Source organism: Tenrec ecaudatus, chromosome 10 (genome assembly GCF_050624435.1).
Source record: "Tenrec ecaudatus isolate mTenEca1 chromosome 10, mTenEca1.hap1, whole genome shotgun sequence".
NCBI lineage: Eukaryota > Metazoa > Chordata > Mammalia > Afrosoricida > Tenrecidae > Tenrec > Tenrec ecaudatus.
This window is the reverse complement of record NC_134539.1, coordinates 73733802-73750680: the sequence shown is the minus strand read 5'-3', so window position 1 is coordinate 73750680 and position 16879 is coordinate 73733802. Positions and strand designations below refer to the sequence as shown.

Genomic DNA, 16879 nt, shown 5'->3' with positions numbered 1-16879 from the left:
GTCATGTTCCACTCCTGGCTCTTCTTTCTTGCTGGTAGTAAAAGAGACACATATTCATTTGCTGAATTTTACTTTTTAAATAATTTATTTTAAAAACCATGATGTAAACCCTTTTCATCATTGCAAGTCAAACCTCTACACTGGGTATCGCTTGAGAGGCTTGACTTCTAGTTCCTCTCCTTCTATCCTGTCCCTCCCATCAAACAAACAACCAGAAAGCAGTGTCATCTAGTCTACTGGATTCCTACTCGATGACACTGTGTGTTTCAGAGCAGAACTGTGGTTCAAAAATGGTCAACGACGGATCATTTGGAAGTAGATGGCCAGGCCTGTCTTCCAAGTGCCTCTGGGGGAAACTCAAACCTTCAACCTTTCAGTTAGCAAGGCATTTATGCAATAATGGTACACGTCCCACAGGTAATCATGTTCTTTAATAATTTATACTTCTATTAACTCAGTAGATACACATAGGCAAACACTTGCACATATTTGCTTCCTTTCATAGTAACGGAGACATTTATTTACCTAGCTAACATTTTATGTTTCTGATGAGGTACTGTCCATTCTTAAGATTCCACTGTCCAAACAAAATTTACTCTCTCCTTTAAGCCCAATATTCCCTCTTCTTGGAATAACTTGCTGATAATGTATCTGAGATTAAATGGTTGAATTCTGAGCACCCTGATTTGCAGAAGGCGATGGATGACCCGAGGCAGCCCAAATCCATTTGCAGTCTCTGGGTAGATTAAGCCTCCAGTGAATTCCCTCTCATCATTAAGCAAGGATGTGGATAATCTTGCCCTCTGGCAGAGTGCATTGGAAAGTAGATTACCTCCACCCCTGTCCAGCCAGCCCATGAAGAAGGGGCAGCCTAGGGGGAGGCAGGGGAAAAACGAGGAGCTGATATCAAGGGCTCAAGTAGAAAGAAAATGTTTTGAGAATGCTGATGGCAACAAATGTATGAATGTGCTTGATGCAACGGATGCATGGATTGTGATGAGTTGTATGAGCCCCTAATAAAACGTTTTTTAAAAAAAGAGTTGTATGAGCCCCTAAAAATGATTAAAAAATTAAAAGTAAGAAAAAAAAAGTAAGAAGGGGCAATTTTTTAGGGGCTTGCTTGGATGTGTCCTAACAGAAAGTACTGGGAGTCACATAGCCATGAGTCTCGCCCTGACTGCCTTAGTTGGGAGGCCTGTGGACTAATGTGTAAGCTCTTATATCTGACAACATGCATGTCCCAATTGTGGTCCAGCTCCTGCTGCTGTAGTCCTGCCTGTAAGTGTGCTGAATGGATCTGCCACCAGCCACCAGTCTGCGACAGTTTCCTTTGTTCCACGCCTTATCTAACTAGTGTCCTGCCTGTGGATCCTTGGTTGCCATTATGACTTCCAGCTAATGGCCTTCCTCCTCTGGAGGTTGTCTGGGTCTTTGTGCTGTCTTTGGCTCTTTTAAGGCTTAGTGAATGATCTCCTTAAATGATATATGAGGTGGGGGGTGGTGTCTCTTTTGTAAAGTAGAAGTCTAAAGTAAGGGAACTTGGATTATACAAACAGCACTGTCATCTGTTCTATTGTCTAGAGTGGGGGGAGGGCAGGGGGGAGATGGGGGAGGACAGGAGCGTTCAGATAGTGGCCAGAAGCAAAGTGGTCTGGATTGGTGCGTGGCCTTCATGGGATTTTAAACAAGTTTTCGTGGAAGGAGCACCTGCCTGCCAGGTGCAGGTTTGGGCACTAGGACGTTGTCTTCTGGGCTGGTCCTCCCTGCAAGGGTTCCCGGAGTGACTTAGCAAGCTCCCGGGTTAGCTCTCCCGCCCCTCGCCTATTGTCCCAGCGAGAGGAACCGGTATTTCCGGACTGGGGCCACAGACCTGTGAACCCAGCTCAGGATGAAGTTGGTGGGGGAGGGAAACGGAAGCTAGTCATAAAAGTTAACTCTCTCTCTCTCTCACACACACACACACACACACACACACACACACACACACACACACGTCACTAATCAGTTACTACCCCTTCAAACAAAAACAAAGAGCCCAGCACTACCAAACGCAAACCCACAATGGTCCGTAACCGCCGCGCTCCACCATCCTTCCCGTGGTCTCTGAAGCGCGCCCAATGGTCCAGAGATCAGACCTGGGTCCCTATAAAGAAAGGCGCACGGCGAAATTCCTCTGGCACTTGGGCAGGAAGGACGCTGGGCAGTTTTGCATTTAGGAAAAGACAGGTGTGGGAGGCTCCGGTGACAGGGTCGCTCTAGCTCTCCAGGTCGCAACTTCTGCCCCTGCGCTGGGTGGCGCATGTGTGGGGCCTTCCTCCCCCTCCCTGCCCAGCACCCCAAAGTAGCGCTGCGTGAACCCACGTCTCCTTCCTGGAACCCGAGCGCCTGGCCACCTCGGGGTCATGAGCTAACAGGTGACAGTCGCTGACCACCCAAGTGCCCTCTGGGTCACCGCTGCCCAACTTGCCGCCGCCCAGCACGTCCCTGTATTCCCACCCCCCACCCCCATTCCTTTTTCTTTCTTCCAAACCTCCAAACAGGAAATAGCTTGAGTCACAATAACACACAGGAGCGGTCGCAGAGGCCACTGGAGCCCGCCCATTCCCCTGGGCAGCCTCCTGACTTGGGTCCCAGCAAGGCGCCGCCAGCGACGCGCGCGGGAAGCGCAGGGGACACGATCCGCGCTGGCGCTGCGATCGAGCGCGCCCCCTGTCCCCCGCAGAGCCGCCCTCGTCCTGCGATCGACTCCGCTGGCTGCGGCCACCAGCCTTCTGCAGGCGAGTACCCTACTCCTTCTTTACCGGCCCCTGGAGAGCCGCTGGCTGGGGCGTCGCCGGGATTCCTTCTCAACGCTCCCCACTTGTGCGCCGCGACGCCGAGAGCCAGTGGGATTTGCTAGGGGCGGCGGCGCCCCTGCGCCCTGGAGCGGTGGCGTTAGTCCCCAACCCCTCTCTACCTGTGGAGTTGGGGTGCACCTTACCGAGCCTTCCTCCCCACTCTGGGGATGCCAGACTGGCGTCCACCTCCCCGTCTTTTGGGGGTGGGGGTGGGGTGGCGAGCGCACATCCCGGGCCTTGGAGAATCAGCTCCGTGAGGCTGAACTCGCACTTGGCTCAGCCGTGGGAGCCACCCTCTCCCTGGGCGGACGTCTCCCCACGCGACCCCCCAAGGAAGGCAACTGTTGGACGTTCTGTTGTGCTTTTCTCTAGATTAAAGGGGCCTTGGCGTTTCGGTTGGCCCAGCCACTGTTTGCAGTCTTTGGAGGGGGCAGGAGATGGTGCCTTGGCTTTGCGCCTGCGGGCCAAGGCGCCAGTTTGTTGGTAGCGGGTTTGTTGGCTGCAGGTCCCCACAAAGCTGCACTCTGGAGGGGTCTGCCGGGGCTGGGGCCCCCAGCGAGGGCGGCAGGGCTTTGGAGAACTTGTGGGTGCGCTCTTGCTGACCCATTTGTCCCGAAAGGGCCGTGCCAGTCGACCTTCTGGGCGTCGTTGGTTTTCGCGGACTGCAGGGCCAGGTGCTGTTGTGGGAACGCTCCTTCCGAACTAGGCTGGAGGTCGGGCCGCTGGAGGAAGGGCACTGAATTCCAGGCATTCCTGGCGCTAGAGAAGGGTATTTCCCAGAGTGTTTTGAGGGCTGCCTGAGAGTTTTCCGTGAAGCGGCGTCTCTCCCACTATCCTTATCATCGCGGGGCCTGTATCCCAGTTCCAGAGGTGGGTGGCTACTGCTGGGGACAGGGTGGCCCGCGCGCAGTGGCGTGGCTCAGGGAGAGGGGCAGCCGGACCTCCTGGGCGAGTTTCTTCCTGGTATTTGGTAAGTAACCGATTCACTTGGAAGATAGAATCAACCTTCTGCGTTTCCTGGTGAGGAGATTCTAGGTGGTTGTGTGAGTCTAGGTGGTTGGGGAGGGTGGGTCGCTTACTTTCTAGCGACTTTGGGCCGCACCCTAGTGCATTCCAAGAGGCCAGCAGCTGGGCTGCCACCTGCGGGCTTGGTGTCGAAGCAGGAGGACGCAGACTGGCTGCATCTTACCAAGCCCCCAAGGTGAACAGTTTGCACATGCCGTCGTTTGAGAAGCTCTGGGCGTTGTTTGTTCCGTCCTGTGGCCACACATGCCCACCATCCCCAAACTGGTGCAGCACCAGCCGGAACTTGTGTAAGGGGACACTTGTCCCGGAAGGAAAACTTCCTAAGTGTTTATAAGATAAGGTTCTCAAGAGAGCAATGGAAAGTGGTCTGAGCGCCCCTCACTGAAGGCAGAAAATCAAAACAAGGCAGACACATGGATTGTCAGCTCTCCTGGCGGAAGGGGGCTGCAAGAAGTTTGGGGACAAATGGAAACAATCATGAGTTTTCCCCAGAAATTATTTCATATTGCAACCTTAATTTCTGATTAGGACAAACACAGGACAGTCCTATAGCTCAAACTGCCTTCCCCCAGGTATGATAAACACCTCAGCAAGCTCTGGAAATGTAGTTTGCTCACTGGCCCATGGGGTTTTGTTTCTGACTACTTTTTGTTATTTTGTATTTGTTATCTTCTAGGGCAGCGGTTCTCAACCGGTGGGTCACAACCCCTTTGGGGGTTGAACGACCTTTTCATAGGGGTCGCCAAAGACCATTGGAAAATACATAAATATTTCGCAATATATAATTACATATTGTTTTGTGATTAATCACTATGCTTTAATTATGTTTCATTATGTTCAATGTGTAACAGTGAAACTACATCCTGCATATCAGATATTTACATTACGATTCATAACAGTAACAACATTACAGTTATGAAGTAGCAACGGAAAATAATTGTATGGTTGGGGGTCACCACAACATGAGGAAGTATATTAAAGGGTTGCAGCATTAGGAAGGTTGAGGACCACCGCTCTAGGGGAAAGACTGGGCTCAGTATGAATGTGTAAAGGAAGAGGAAACAGAGTGAAACAGGCCTCACACTGAATTCCTTTAACTAAGCATCTCCCCCAAGTCAAACTCACCTTTACTGCGGACTCGTACCTACTCAGTAGGACTGGGTAAAAGGTAAATTTGCATCGATGAGTTTCTGAGACTAACTTTTTTTCAGTTTTATTGGCACTTAATCCAAATATCATACAATACTGCAGTTCAATCATACTAAGAAGAGTTGTACAATCATTACCACAATCAATTTAGAAGTGGCTCTCCCCACCCCCGTGATTAAATTGCTTTTAAAACGAGTTGTGTGATCACCATCAGTTCTAGTGCTCCATCTTTCCTCCCATAAGAGGCTGTAGCTCCGTATGGGAGTTAAAATCCCGACTCTCTCCCGAGGAGCAGCTGGTGGTTTCAAACTGCTGACCTTGCAGGTAGCAGCCATTGAATCTGTTCTGACCCATAGTGACCCTGTGCCCACCAGAAGGAAACACTGCCCAGTCCTGGGCCAGCCTCACAGTTGTTTGCAAGCCTGAGCAGACATCGATCGGGTCAAGCCTTTTCCTTGAGGGCCTCCCTTTCTCACTGCCCCTCCGCTTTACCAAGTAAAGCGTCCTCCAGGGACCGGTCTCTCCTGACCACATGCACAAAGTATGTAAGATGAAGTCTCACCCTCCCTGCCTCGAAGGAGCACTCAGGTGGACTTCTTTCCGCACGGATAGCGTTAGCAGCCCATCGCCAGCTCCACGGTTCAAATGCGTCAATTCTCTGATCTTCTTTATTCAGTGTTCGACTTTCCCGTGCCTAGGAGCCCACTGACAAATGCCAGAGCTTCCAGGAAGCAGCCATCTTCGTGCTTCTGTTAACTGACATTTCGAGTGACTTCTTTATATAGATTTTTTTTTTGTCATTGTGATTAGTCTGGGTTGGCTAGAGAAACAAATCCATGGACACATATGTATATAAGAAAGAGATGTGGGGGGAGCACTCAGGGAGGAAGGGGGCAAAACAGAGGACCTGATGCAAAGGTCTTAAGTAGAGAGCAAATGCTTTGAGAATGATTGGGGCAGGGAATGTGCGGATGTGCTTTATACAATTGATGTATGTATATGTACGGATTGTAATAAGAGTTGTATGAGCCCCTAATAAAATGTAAAAAAAGAAAATGATTAGGGCAAAGAATGTACAGATGTGCTTTATACAATTGATGTATGTATATGTATGGATTGTGATAAGAGTTATATGAGCCCCTAATAAAATGTTAAAAAAAAAAAAGAAAGAGATGTATATACAAGAGGATTTGAACATTGAGAAACCATCCCAGCCCAGTCCAGTCCAGGGCCATAGTGTGATATTAGCCCATATGTCCGGTACCAATTTATAAAATCCTCTTCAGATTCATGAACCACATGCAATGAAGCCAAATGCAGAGCGAGCACAAGCTTGTGGGTAGAAAGTCTTTGGGTCCAGTGGCAGTGTAAGCATCTCAGTGCTGGCAGGGGTCTTTTGTCTTCTGCAATATCTCCCAAGAAGTGGCAGAGAGAGAGAAGTGCCTTCTGCCTGCCTCCAAGGAGGAAGTACCAGATTTCCCAGCATTCTCAGGAGAAGGCCATGCCCACACAGAGGTCTCATTGGCTATCTGCAGATTGACAGCCTAGACCCCACCCCTACACTCTTAATCCTTAAATTGACACCAGATTAGGTGACTGCCACAGTCATTGACTCAACCTATCCCCCTCCCCTCAGTTTTCCTCTTGTACAATATTATCTTCTATTTTACCCAAATTAACACCCGTTTACCTTTTCACAAAACAAATACACAAACAAGACAACCTCACTCAGCACTGTCAGGGTCCATTTAGACTCAGAGCTATGAGCCTGTGTTCTAGCTGGTCTGTCACTGCCCCTTCTGCCTTTCTGCTCCCATCCCTAGTCACCATCAAAGTCTGTTTCTCCCGGAAATGAAATCTTTATCTTGATCCAAAACAAAACAAAAACTAACTGTTGTCTCTCACAATATTTGCCCATTCGTGATGGACTAACTTCATTCAGCATAATGTCTTTTCAGTCCATTCACATAACGACGTGTTTTACAGTCAAACTAGTTTTTTTAAAGAAGCTGGGATGAACTTAAAAAAATGTTGCTCGGTAAATATTGGAGGAGGTCAGAGCTAGACTTCAGGAAGAGGACATCAAAAACCATTTCCAAAATAAGCCAATGCTGTTTTGCTTCTGCTTGAGTGTTACATGAGTCTAATGGCTCACATAATCTCTAGTTGTGAAAATGTTTGGATAATTTTAGAGAAGTTTTGTAATAGTCAGTCATCCACTTACATCTGCTTAACGTCACCCCACTTACGTGAGGACATTCTTTTCGATGTACATGGGAAATGGCAAACAAACAAAAAGGATTTCATCCATCATCTAAGCAAGACTTCCGTGTAGGTCACGTAGGAGGTGCGGACTGTACAGATAGGGGGGCAGTCTGATGGCTCTCCGAATAGAGTAGGGGGAGATTCTTCAGATTCTTTCTAGGGTCTCTTGTCTAATACCCTTGACAGTGGCTTTCATCAGGATGCACTTATCAACTTGTAGGAAGGAACTCACGGCTTCCTTGGATTGAAGAGCCCTTTGAAATGGCAAGTGAAGAGAATTCAAAAGGTCCAAATTTGGCAGAAGAATTTTGCCTTTTCCGGAGACTTCCTGCATTCATAGACTTGTTAGCGACTTCAAATCCGAGGCAGGGCAAAGGGAAAGGGGTTCCTTTCCTACAGTGTGTTCTCTTCTGGAAGACATGGTTTCATTTGGCAAACAGATGCTATTTTGTAGTCCACATGAAACAAAATCCCCTAGACAGAGTCCTATGAAGGGTTTGTCTCTCAGTGACGCCTGTGTCTAGCATCAGACTCTCCCAGGGCACTTACAGTTACTGCGCTGTGAGGTGCTTCTGTTGCTCTGGTACAGCCTGGTACTGCACCATCCTCACACATGTTAGGCTTGAGCCCCTGGTGGCAGCCACTGGGTCAAGCTCTCTCATTGAGGGCCTTCCTCTTTTTGGCTCACCCTCTCCCCAGCATGAGGTCCTTTTGCAGGGACTGTCCCCTCCTGGTAACATGCCCAAAGTAAGTGAGCCTCCTGGCTGTAGATTTGCCTAGACAGGTTTGTGTGTGCCCCCGCCAGTCCACCATATACTTCGTATTCTTTGCCACCCCCCTCATTCAAGTGCATCAGTGGGGTTCCTTATTCAATGTCCAGCTTTTGCAAGGCTTGGGTCACGTGTACCTTAGCCCTCAAAGTGTCATCTTTGCGTTGTCCACACTTCAGAGAGATCTTTTGCCATAGATTTGCCCAGTGCAGCCAGTGACTTGTTTGCCGGTCATGTCTTGACAGTTCCTTGCATAGACATTGCTTGTGGATGGAAGTCTTTGACACCCCCATCTTTTCTCCATTTACCGTGTCGTTGCTTATTGGCCCGTTTGTGAGAATTGCTGTGTTCTGTAGCTTGAAAGCTGGAGTCTTTGATGTACATCAGCAAACCCAAGCCCTGTTCTCTTTCCACAGTGTTGCCTCATCTGCATGCCACGAGGCTTGTTTCCGAGGCTCCCTCTAACTCTGACGCTCTGCACAGGGTCCAGTTTCTCAGACGAGTTGCTCAGCGTACATATGGAGTAAGCACGCTGAAACCATACAGCCCGACTCACACCGCTGCTGATGTTAAACCACCAAGTATCCCCCTTGTCCTGTTCAAAGAGCTACCTCTCGGTCGGTCCACGTATGTGTTTGATATGTGCACAATGAAGTGCTCTGTGCTTTTACAGTTGAGGGACGACCCGCAAGGAGACGGGTTGACCCAGTGACCGCAACATTGGGCTCAAACATGACCATGGGGTGAGGAGGGTGCAGGACGGCCAGTGTTTGCTTCTCGTACACAGGGAGCTGATGCAGTGGCACAAACAACAGTGTTTTTCTTCCCAGTGTGGTCCACAATTTGTTATGACCCATGCAATGTAATGGGATTGGGCAGTCAATAAAACACAGGAGACTATTTTTTCTGACATTCTTCCCCCTCCCCCTCTGGTATTATTTACTTTCCGCCAAGATACATTTGATATCAGCAACGATATCCCTTTTTCCATGTCTTTTTCTGACTCCGACTTGAATATCGGCATTTCCACCAGTGTGCTCCTGTAATTCTTTCTAGTTATCCTCAGCAGAATCTTCTTGCGAGTGACATTAATGGTACTGTTCAGTAAGTTCTGTGTTCTGTTGGCTCACCTTTCCTCGCAATGGGCACAGATACAGCTCTCTCTCCGTTAGTTGGCCCGGCGGCTGCCGTTCAGATTTCCTGGCACAGGTGAGTGAGTGCTTCCAATGGCGGTGAAACCTCTCATTTGGCATTTTATCCCCTTCTGGAGCCTTGCTTTTCACTCATGTCGTCAAGTGCGCGTTTGACTCCTTCCTCCAATCCCATCACTTCTTGATCATATGCTGCCTTCTAAGATGGTTGAGTGGTGAGCAATTTCTTTTAAAGAAAGTTTTATTGATGTCAAATTCACATATCATACACTTCCATAGTTACCGGTAAATCACTTTTTAAAAGAGTTGTCAATACTTCGTCACAATCAATTCCAGCGCTCCCTCCCTCCCTGAATTCATTATTTGCTCCCCAATTTCTCTCCCTCGCTCTGTTAAACCAGTGTATCAGTTATTATCTCTGGGCACAGACTCCTTTTGTGCTTCCCAAACTGGGAAACCTAGCAGAAACAAATAAACAAACAAAAAATAAATAAAAAGAAAACAGAAAGAAAACATTTATATGAAGATAAAACTAAGTAGTAATAAGGAAAAGATCACCAGCATTATTTTTTAAAAGCCAGAAAGTAAATTTCAGTCAAAGAACAAACGAGAAATATTTAAATAAACCTAGAACAAATTCAGGCTGGGTCAAGAGGGAGGGACAGATGTTATCTGACCAGGATTTATATTGTACTGAATCCATCCACTGTAATCAAGTTGACTATAATCTCTGTCTGATAGAGAAGCTGTTTGCATCCCTCAGGTGCGGCTGGAGGAGACCTGCCAGAGGCTTGATCTGACTAGAGACCCTGCAGAGGGACTCTGGGCTCCCACCATGTCCCATCGCCTTCTACAAATTGGGTGTTGACAATTTAAGCTCTGCTGCTTTCCCCTTCATCATATTTGGATTTTGTTATCATCATCTTTGGATCACATAGTCCGGTGTGCTTCCTCCCACACTTAGATGGCTGCTTTTTAAAATACAAGTCCTGAAGACTAAACCCTATATCACTTGATGGCCAGGCACCATCTGCTTTCTTTACCACACTTTGTGTGTTAGCCTGGGTACTTTAGAGAAACACATTCACAGAAACTCATGTATAAGAGAGAGTTTTATATAAAGGGTAAGTGCACATCAAGAAAACATCCCAACCCAGTGCTGCCCAAGCCCACAAGTCCAACATTAACCCATTAACCCATATGTCTGACACCAATCCACAAAGTCCTCTTCCATCTCACAAAACACATGCAATGATGCCAACTGCAGGAGGAAAGCCAAGTTGGTGAACATGTAAGCATCTCGGCGCTGGCAGGGGTCTCCACACGGCTGCTCCAGCACCCAGGGCTGCATCAGGATAGGTCCATGTGGCTTCTCCTCAGGGATGTCTTGCAAGAAGTGAGCCTTGCTAGCTGAAGCAGGGAACTGGCCAAGGCAGCTGCACCCTGGTCTGACTGTCAGAAAGCAAGAGACCCAAGAACAAGAAAAGCGAGGCTCACTGAGCCATTTATCCCTCCACCCTCCAATTCATCTCACATGTGTTTATCGGCCAGGTTGGCGCAATAAACTACGTCACTTTGTTGTAGCACCCTTCTCTTCAGTGATCTCTTCATGAAGGTGGGTTATGGAGCAGGGTCTAAGAACTAACTGTTCTTGGATTGGGGTTAGAATTAAGTGTGATTCCAGAATCCATCTGCTTCTCCATGCGTGATGAAGGACTCTGGTTTCCTTTAGTGGTCATAATACCATTGGATGATAAAAACAGACAAACAAAGCAAAACAAGAACATTAAAACAAAACAAACCAAAAAAGGAAAACATTGTCAATCATTCCACTGGGGTATAAGACGATTGGATTGATCACAATACTCTATCCAGTGGCATCGAATGTAAGGTAATGTTGATATAAGGAACTTATGCAAGCATAGTCCAACTGCAGCGCTGCTATCCCTGAATTATTCCTTTGCACAGATCGCTTTCTTAATTGATTGAGCCTTGTCTGTTGAGCATGGGAGTTGGTGTTAGGGGGAAATTTCCTGGAGCATTCCTTACAAGGGCAGATCCTTGTCCATCAGATTAATACCTGTCATGGTAATGCAAGGGCAGCATTGAGATACTAAACTTATGGTGGTTCTGGGTCCCCTTTCATTGGATGGCCTTTAAGCCAGGGGTCCTACCCAAGGTCCGTCTACTGCCATTTCACCAGTATTGGGATGACCATCCCTAAATCCAAGAGCTGTAGTTTGTTCAGTCGGCTTCCACATCTTGTTCTTCTGGTTTGGCCCTGGATGCCATGTTCCCTATAAGCCAGCATCTAAGTCTTTGTGGTAGTTATATAATTGTCAGTTTGAGAGGATTATGAGTGAAAGGGTAGAGTCTAGTCTGTCAATCAGATCATAGCCAATGAGGCTTCTGTGTGGGCATGGCCTTCTCCTGAGAATTCTGGGAGATCTGATATTTCCTCCTTGGAGGTGGAAGACTCTCTGCTCACACACTGGGAGATGTAGCAGCTGATAAGACACATGGACCCACCCTAATGCAGAAACTCCTGTCAGTGCTGAGATGTTTCCAATGCCACTGGATCCAAGGACTTTCTACCCACTGGCCTGTGATCTTCTACATTTGGCGTCATTGCATGTGTTTCGTGAGTCTGAAGAGGACTTTATAGATTAGTATCAGACATATGGGCTAATATCGGACTTCTGGACTTGATCTGGACTGGGCTGGGATGTTTTTTCAATGTTCAATTGCTCTTGTATATAAATCTCTTTCTTATACACATATGTGTGTCCATGGATTTGTTTCTCTGGTCTACCCAGACTGACACAGTCATTCCTAGTGCTTAGTTCATGGCATGGTTTACTGAGCGTTGTGTAGAACCTTATGCAAAGTGTCTACCCAGGAACAAAGAGCCTGGTTTACGCTCCCCTTAGGTTCCCTGTAATTACTGCTTAGCATCCCTTCCTGATGGGAGGTTGCTCCTCCCTATTTACCCACCATGCCCACCGTCAGAAATCTCAGTGCCTCCTCTGAAATGTAGATGCTTCCCTCCCCTGCTCTGAACTTGATTTTCCAGTAAGGTTCCTCTTATTCTGTGGAGTTGAGAATTTCTTTGGGCACATTGGTTCTGTATTGCTTTTATTTTCTTTTGATAATTCATGTGTTGTTCGATGTTTTGCCCATCAAATTCGCCAACATTACAACCTGAGACTTGAATATTTTCATGTCTTTTAACTTGAATTATGGTGAGTGTATTCTTCCCAATTGGGTTTCTAATTCCAGATCTCTGCACATTTCATTCTAATACTTTGCTTTGTCTTCTCAAGCTGCCCTTTGAAATTTTCTTTTCAGCTCTTTTACTTCATCGTTTATGCCATTTGTTTTAGTTAAGGGCAAGTTTCAGAGTCCCTTCTGATGCCCACCTTTCTTTCTTGACTTTGTATGATGCTTTTGATGTCAACCCACAGCTCATCAGGCCTCCCTCATTAGTGTTTCATGTGTCAAATCTATTCTTGAGATGAGCTCTAAATAGCAACATACATTAGGAGCCTGGTGGTGTTACACTGGATGCTAACTGGAAGGTGGACAGTTCTAACCCACCCAGTGGTTCTGCTGGAGAAAGGCCTGGCAAGCTATTCCTGTTCAAACGATGATGTGCTGTGGAGTTGATTCTGACCCAGATTGATGCTGTAGATCAGAGTGAAACTTCCCCACAAGGTTTCCTAGGCTGTAATCTCTATCAGTAGATTACCACATTTTTTTCACTTGTGGAATTAGTGGTTACAACTACTGATCTTTAAGTTAGTTGAATAGTTTAACCAGATTCCTTCAGGTAAAGATTACAGCCTGGAAAACTTGGGAGTGGGGGTGAGGGGCAGTTCTACTTCTATATGGGGGGGTTATAAGTCCCTATCTACTAGACAGCACAAAACAATAATCACACACACACACACACACACACACACACTCTCTCTCTCTCTCTCTCTCTCTCTCTCTCTCCCTCTCACTGTCCAAAATATTGAACATTAACAAGAGGGTACCAATCCATCCCCCACCCCCAAATTTATATTTAACATGAGCAAAATGGATAACGGATTCTTCTAAGTCACCACCCCAAACCACGGCCATTGTTGTTGAGTGGATTCCAACTTGTCCCAGCCTTAGAGGCTGTGTACAATTACCCCTATGGGGTTCCCACGTGGAAGCAGACTGCCCTGTCTTTCTCCTGTGCTGTAACTGGTGGGGTTGAACCGCAGACCTTTTGAATAGCGGCTGGGCGCTTAACCCCCGCGTCTCCAGTGCTCTTTTCTTTACAATTGAATGGCCACTTCCCCCAGTTTGGCAAATCTAATCAGTCCCCTTTCAGTGTTCATCCTGATTCTGGAAATCTGTAGTCTAGACCCCGAAGGGGCAGGAGGACCCTACTGGTCTGCAGAGAAGACGCCAGTCAAAGTATTGGACCGTTTGCTTGATCAGCCAGGAGCTGTTGTTGTGAGTCAAGAGTAGCTGGTGGGTTGGAACGGCAGACTTTAGGGTAGCAGCCCGTGTGTCACCCACCGCACCACCAGGATGACTTGACACGCTCACTGGGTCCTGGTCAATCTTGCACATTTGGGACCACCACACTCTGGAATATAACATTGGAGGAGGATGATCTCTCTCTCGGCTCACAGTGAGGACTCAGAGGATTTCATTGGGAAAGTGCTGTAAGCTGTAAAATGATAGTGATCGTGTCCCCTGACCTCTGCGTAGGGCAAATACTAGCAACAGCAGCACCATCCGGGAGGAAGTGACCTGCCAAGGAGCCAGGAGAGGCCACACACATACTTGAAATACGGAATATTTTTCAGTGAGCTTCCTTGGTTTGCAATTCTCTTCGAGCCAGTAAAAGAACAAATAAACAAAGATCTTTATTTTGTTACGATTCACAGATCACAATTCCCTGGTTAATGTGTGCAATGGTAACCGCACAAGTGGCTTTGGGTACATCCACAGAGTTGGGCAGCCATCACCACCAGCAGTTCTAGATCATTTTAATTGCCCTACAAAGACCTCTCTCAATTGGCTGCACCTTTTAATCTCCTCCTCTACTGCCCACTCCTGGTTGCTTTAGGCACCTGCCAATCGACTTCTGTAGATTGCCCTCTTCTGGCGATTTCATTCCCGTGGGATCAGAGGACGACAGATGGTCCTTTGTGACTTGTTTCTTTCACTTACATAATGTTTTTAAGGTTCATCATGTACCAGGTATTGCTATTTCATTCATTTTATTGCTGAAAAACACCCTAGCTTTGTCTGCCATTTCATCGGTCAATGGACACTTGGCTTGTTTCTGATTTTGAATAATGCTGCCGTGAACATGTGTGTACAAGTTTCCGCGTGTTTCCTTTGAGCCTCTCTTGGGCACATGGCTAGAGTGTGAGTGGAATTGTGGGCTGTGTGGTTCCCTGTGTCTATTATTTTGAGGCCTTGCCCACCTGTTTTCCACAAAGGTTAAAAGCCCCTCTTTCCATTCCCATGGCCCCTGGGGCTAGATGACGGGCTACTAGTGACAAGGTTGAGGGTTCTGATCAGCAGCACATGAGCGTTTCCCTGTCTTCATCCCCTTACCTACATTTGTTAGGGTCTTTATTTTAGCCCTCCCCAACCCAAACCAAAGTCATTATCATCGATACAATTCTGACTCATAGTGACACCCCCGAGCCGGGGTTCCTTCCTAGCTTGGTTTTCAGTATCTACCAAAGGAGCCCTGTGATGCTGTTAGGAAACCACTAGACTGCTAACTGCAAGGTCAACTGTTCAAACCTCCCAGCAGCTCTGAGGGAGCAAAAGGAGGCTGTCTGCTCCTGTAAAGGTTTACAACCTTGGAAACCCTATATGAGATCAGTATGAGTTGGAATCAACTTGATGACAACGACAATGTTTGTTTTTTTCCCCCTTTGATAGGTATTAAAATAAACCCCTGGTGGCACAGTGGCTTAAGTGTTGGCTTAGCAGTTTAGACCCCCAGAACAAGATGAGGCTGCTGTCCCAGGAAAGATTTACCTTCCTCATGCCGCGCGACCCTTTCATACAGTTCCTCATGTGGTGCTGACCCCCAACCATAACATTATTTTCATTGCTACTTCATCACTGTCACTTTGTTACTGTTATGAATCGGGTGACCCCTGTGAAAGGGTCGTTCGACTCCCAAAGGGGTCACGACCCACAGGTTGAGAAACGCTGATCATCAGAGTATTTCTACACCCCCACTTCCTGGACTCCATGGTGGTGAATGTGGGTTGTGATCTTTGTAGGCATGAGGTGGTACCTCTTCGTGGTTTAATTTGCAATCTCCCTAATGACTATTGAAGTTGAGCAAATTTCTAAGGTACCTCATTAGGGCCAATCTTTCTTTAAAGCTTTCTCCTTGATTTTTTTTTTCTTTAAAGGGGAAAGCTGGATAGAAACAAAGAAAACTCAGATTTGAAAAGAGTATCTAGTTTCATCAGTTTAAAAGAATCCTGAAAATGTGGAGTGAGCCCTTAGCCCTTTGGAATTTATTTTGGTTTTGGTTCATCTTCTGATCTTTGCCTTCAGGCCTATTGAGTCTGATGGTCCCAAAGATCTGAAGGAAACATTCAGGAAACGGAATACTTAGTTTCAAGGGGCAGTAGGCCTTAGGTGGGACATATTCTACATACTGATTCAGTGCAGCTAAAAATCACTCTCCTGTCAGATGGTGGTGCAGTGGCTACCCATTGGGTTGCTAACTACAAGGTAAACAGTTTGGCTTTCTACTCTCCTAAAGAGTTACAGTCCCAGAAATTCATAGGGGAAGTTCTATTTTATCCTATTGGGTCACTGTGAGTTGGTACTGACTTAATAGCAGTGAGTATGGCTTTTGTTTTCTGGTGTTAGTAACAGGCTTTTAAAAAATACATTTCTTAAAAAAAATTCATTAGCCAACATAACTGTTGGTTAATAGATAGGCGGGATAAACAATCTGGAGGAGAAAACAATGGGACTGACTGCTCCTGGGGGACATGGGAGAGTGGGAGGAGAGGGGTTGGGAAGGAAGTGGGTATTAACAAACCCAGGGACAAGGGAAAAACAAGTGATCCAAAATCAATGGTGAGGAGGGTGTAGGAGGCCTGGTAGGGCTTGATCAAGGGCAATGTAACCAAGAGGAATTACTGAAACCCAAATGAAGGTTGAGCATGATAGTAGGACAAGAAGTAAAAGGAAATAGAGGAAAGAACTCGGAGGCAAAGGGCATTTATAGAGGTCTAAATACAGGCATGTACATATGTAAATACATTTATATATGATGATGGGGAAATAGATCTATTTACATATATTTATAGGATTAGTATTAAGGTAGCAGATGGACATTGGGTCTCTACTCAAGTGCTCACTCAATGCAAGAACACTTTGTTCTATTCAACTGGCATTCCATGTTGCTCACCTTCCTGTCACAATGGCTGAAGACAAAGCGGGTGCATAAGCAAAAATAGTGAAGAAAGTTGATGGTGCCGGGCTATCAAAAGATATATCGTCTGGGGTCTTAAAAGCTTGAAGATAAACAAGGCACCATCTAGCTGAGAAGCAACAAAGCCCACATGGAAGAAGCACACCAGCCTGTGTGATCACGATCACGAGGTGTCGATAGGATCAGGTATCAGGCATCAAAGACCCAGAACAA

The 16879-nt window shown here is 46.8% G+C and overlaps 1 protein-coding gene across 3 annotated transcripts in view; it reads left to right on the top strand.

Annotated features, from left to right (window-relative positions):
• The first annotated feature begins 2633 nt into the window (after positions 1-2633).
• Positions 2634-16879, top strand: part of TJP2 (tight junction protein 2) — a 172068-nt gene continuing 157822 nt past the window's right edge. Inside the window, exon 1 of one of the 3 annotated variants that reach the window (XM_075560565.1) lies at positions 2634-2777. The gene's annotated coding sequence lies outside the window, so the exon portion shown is untranslated. Of the gene's footprint in view, positions 2778-3657; positions 3808-16879 lie in introns of those variants that run through there. The other 2 variants (XM_075560564.1, XM_075560562.1) reach the window with 2 other exon arrangements.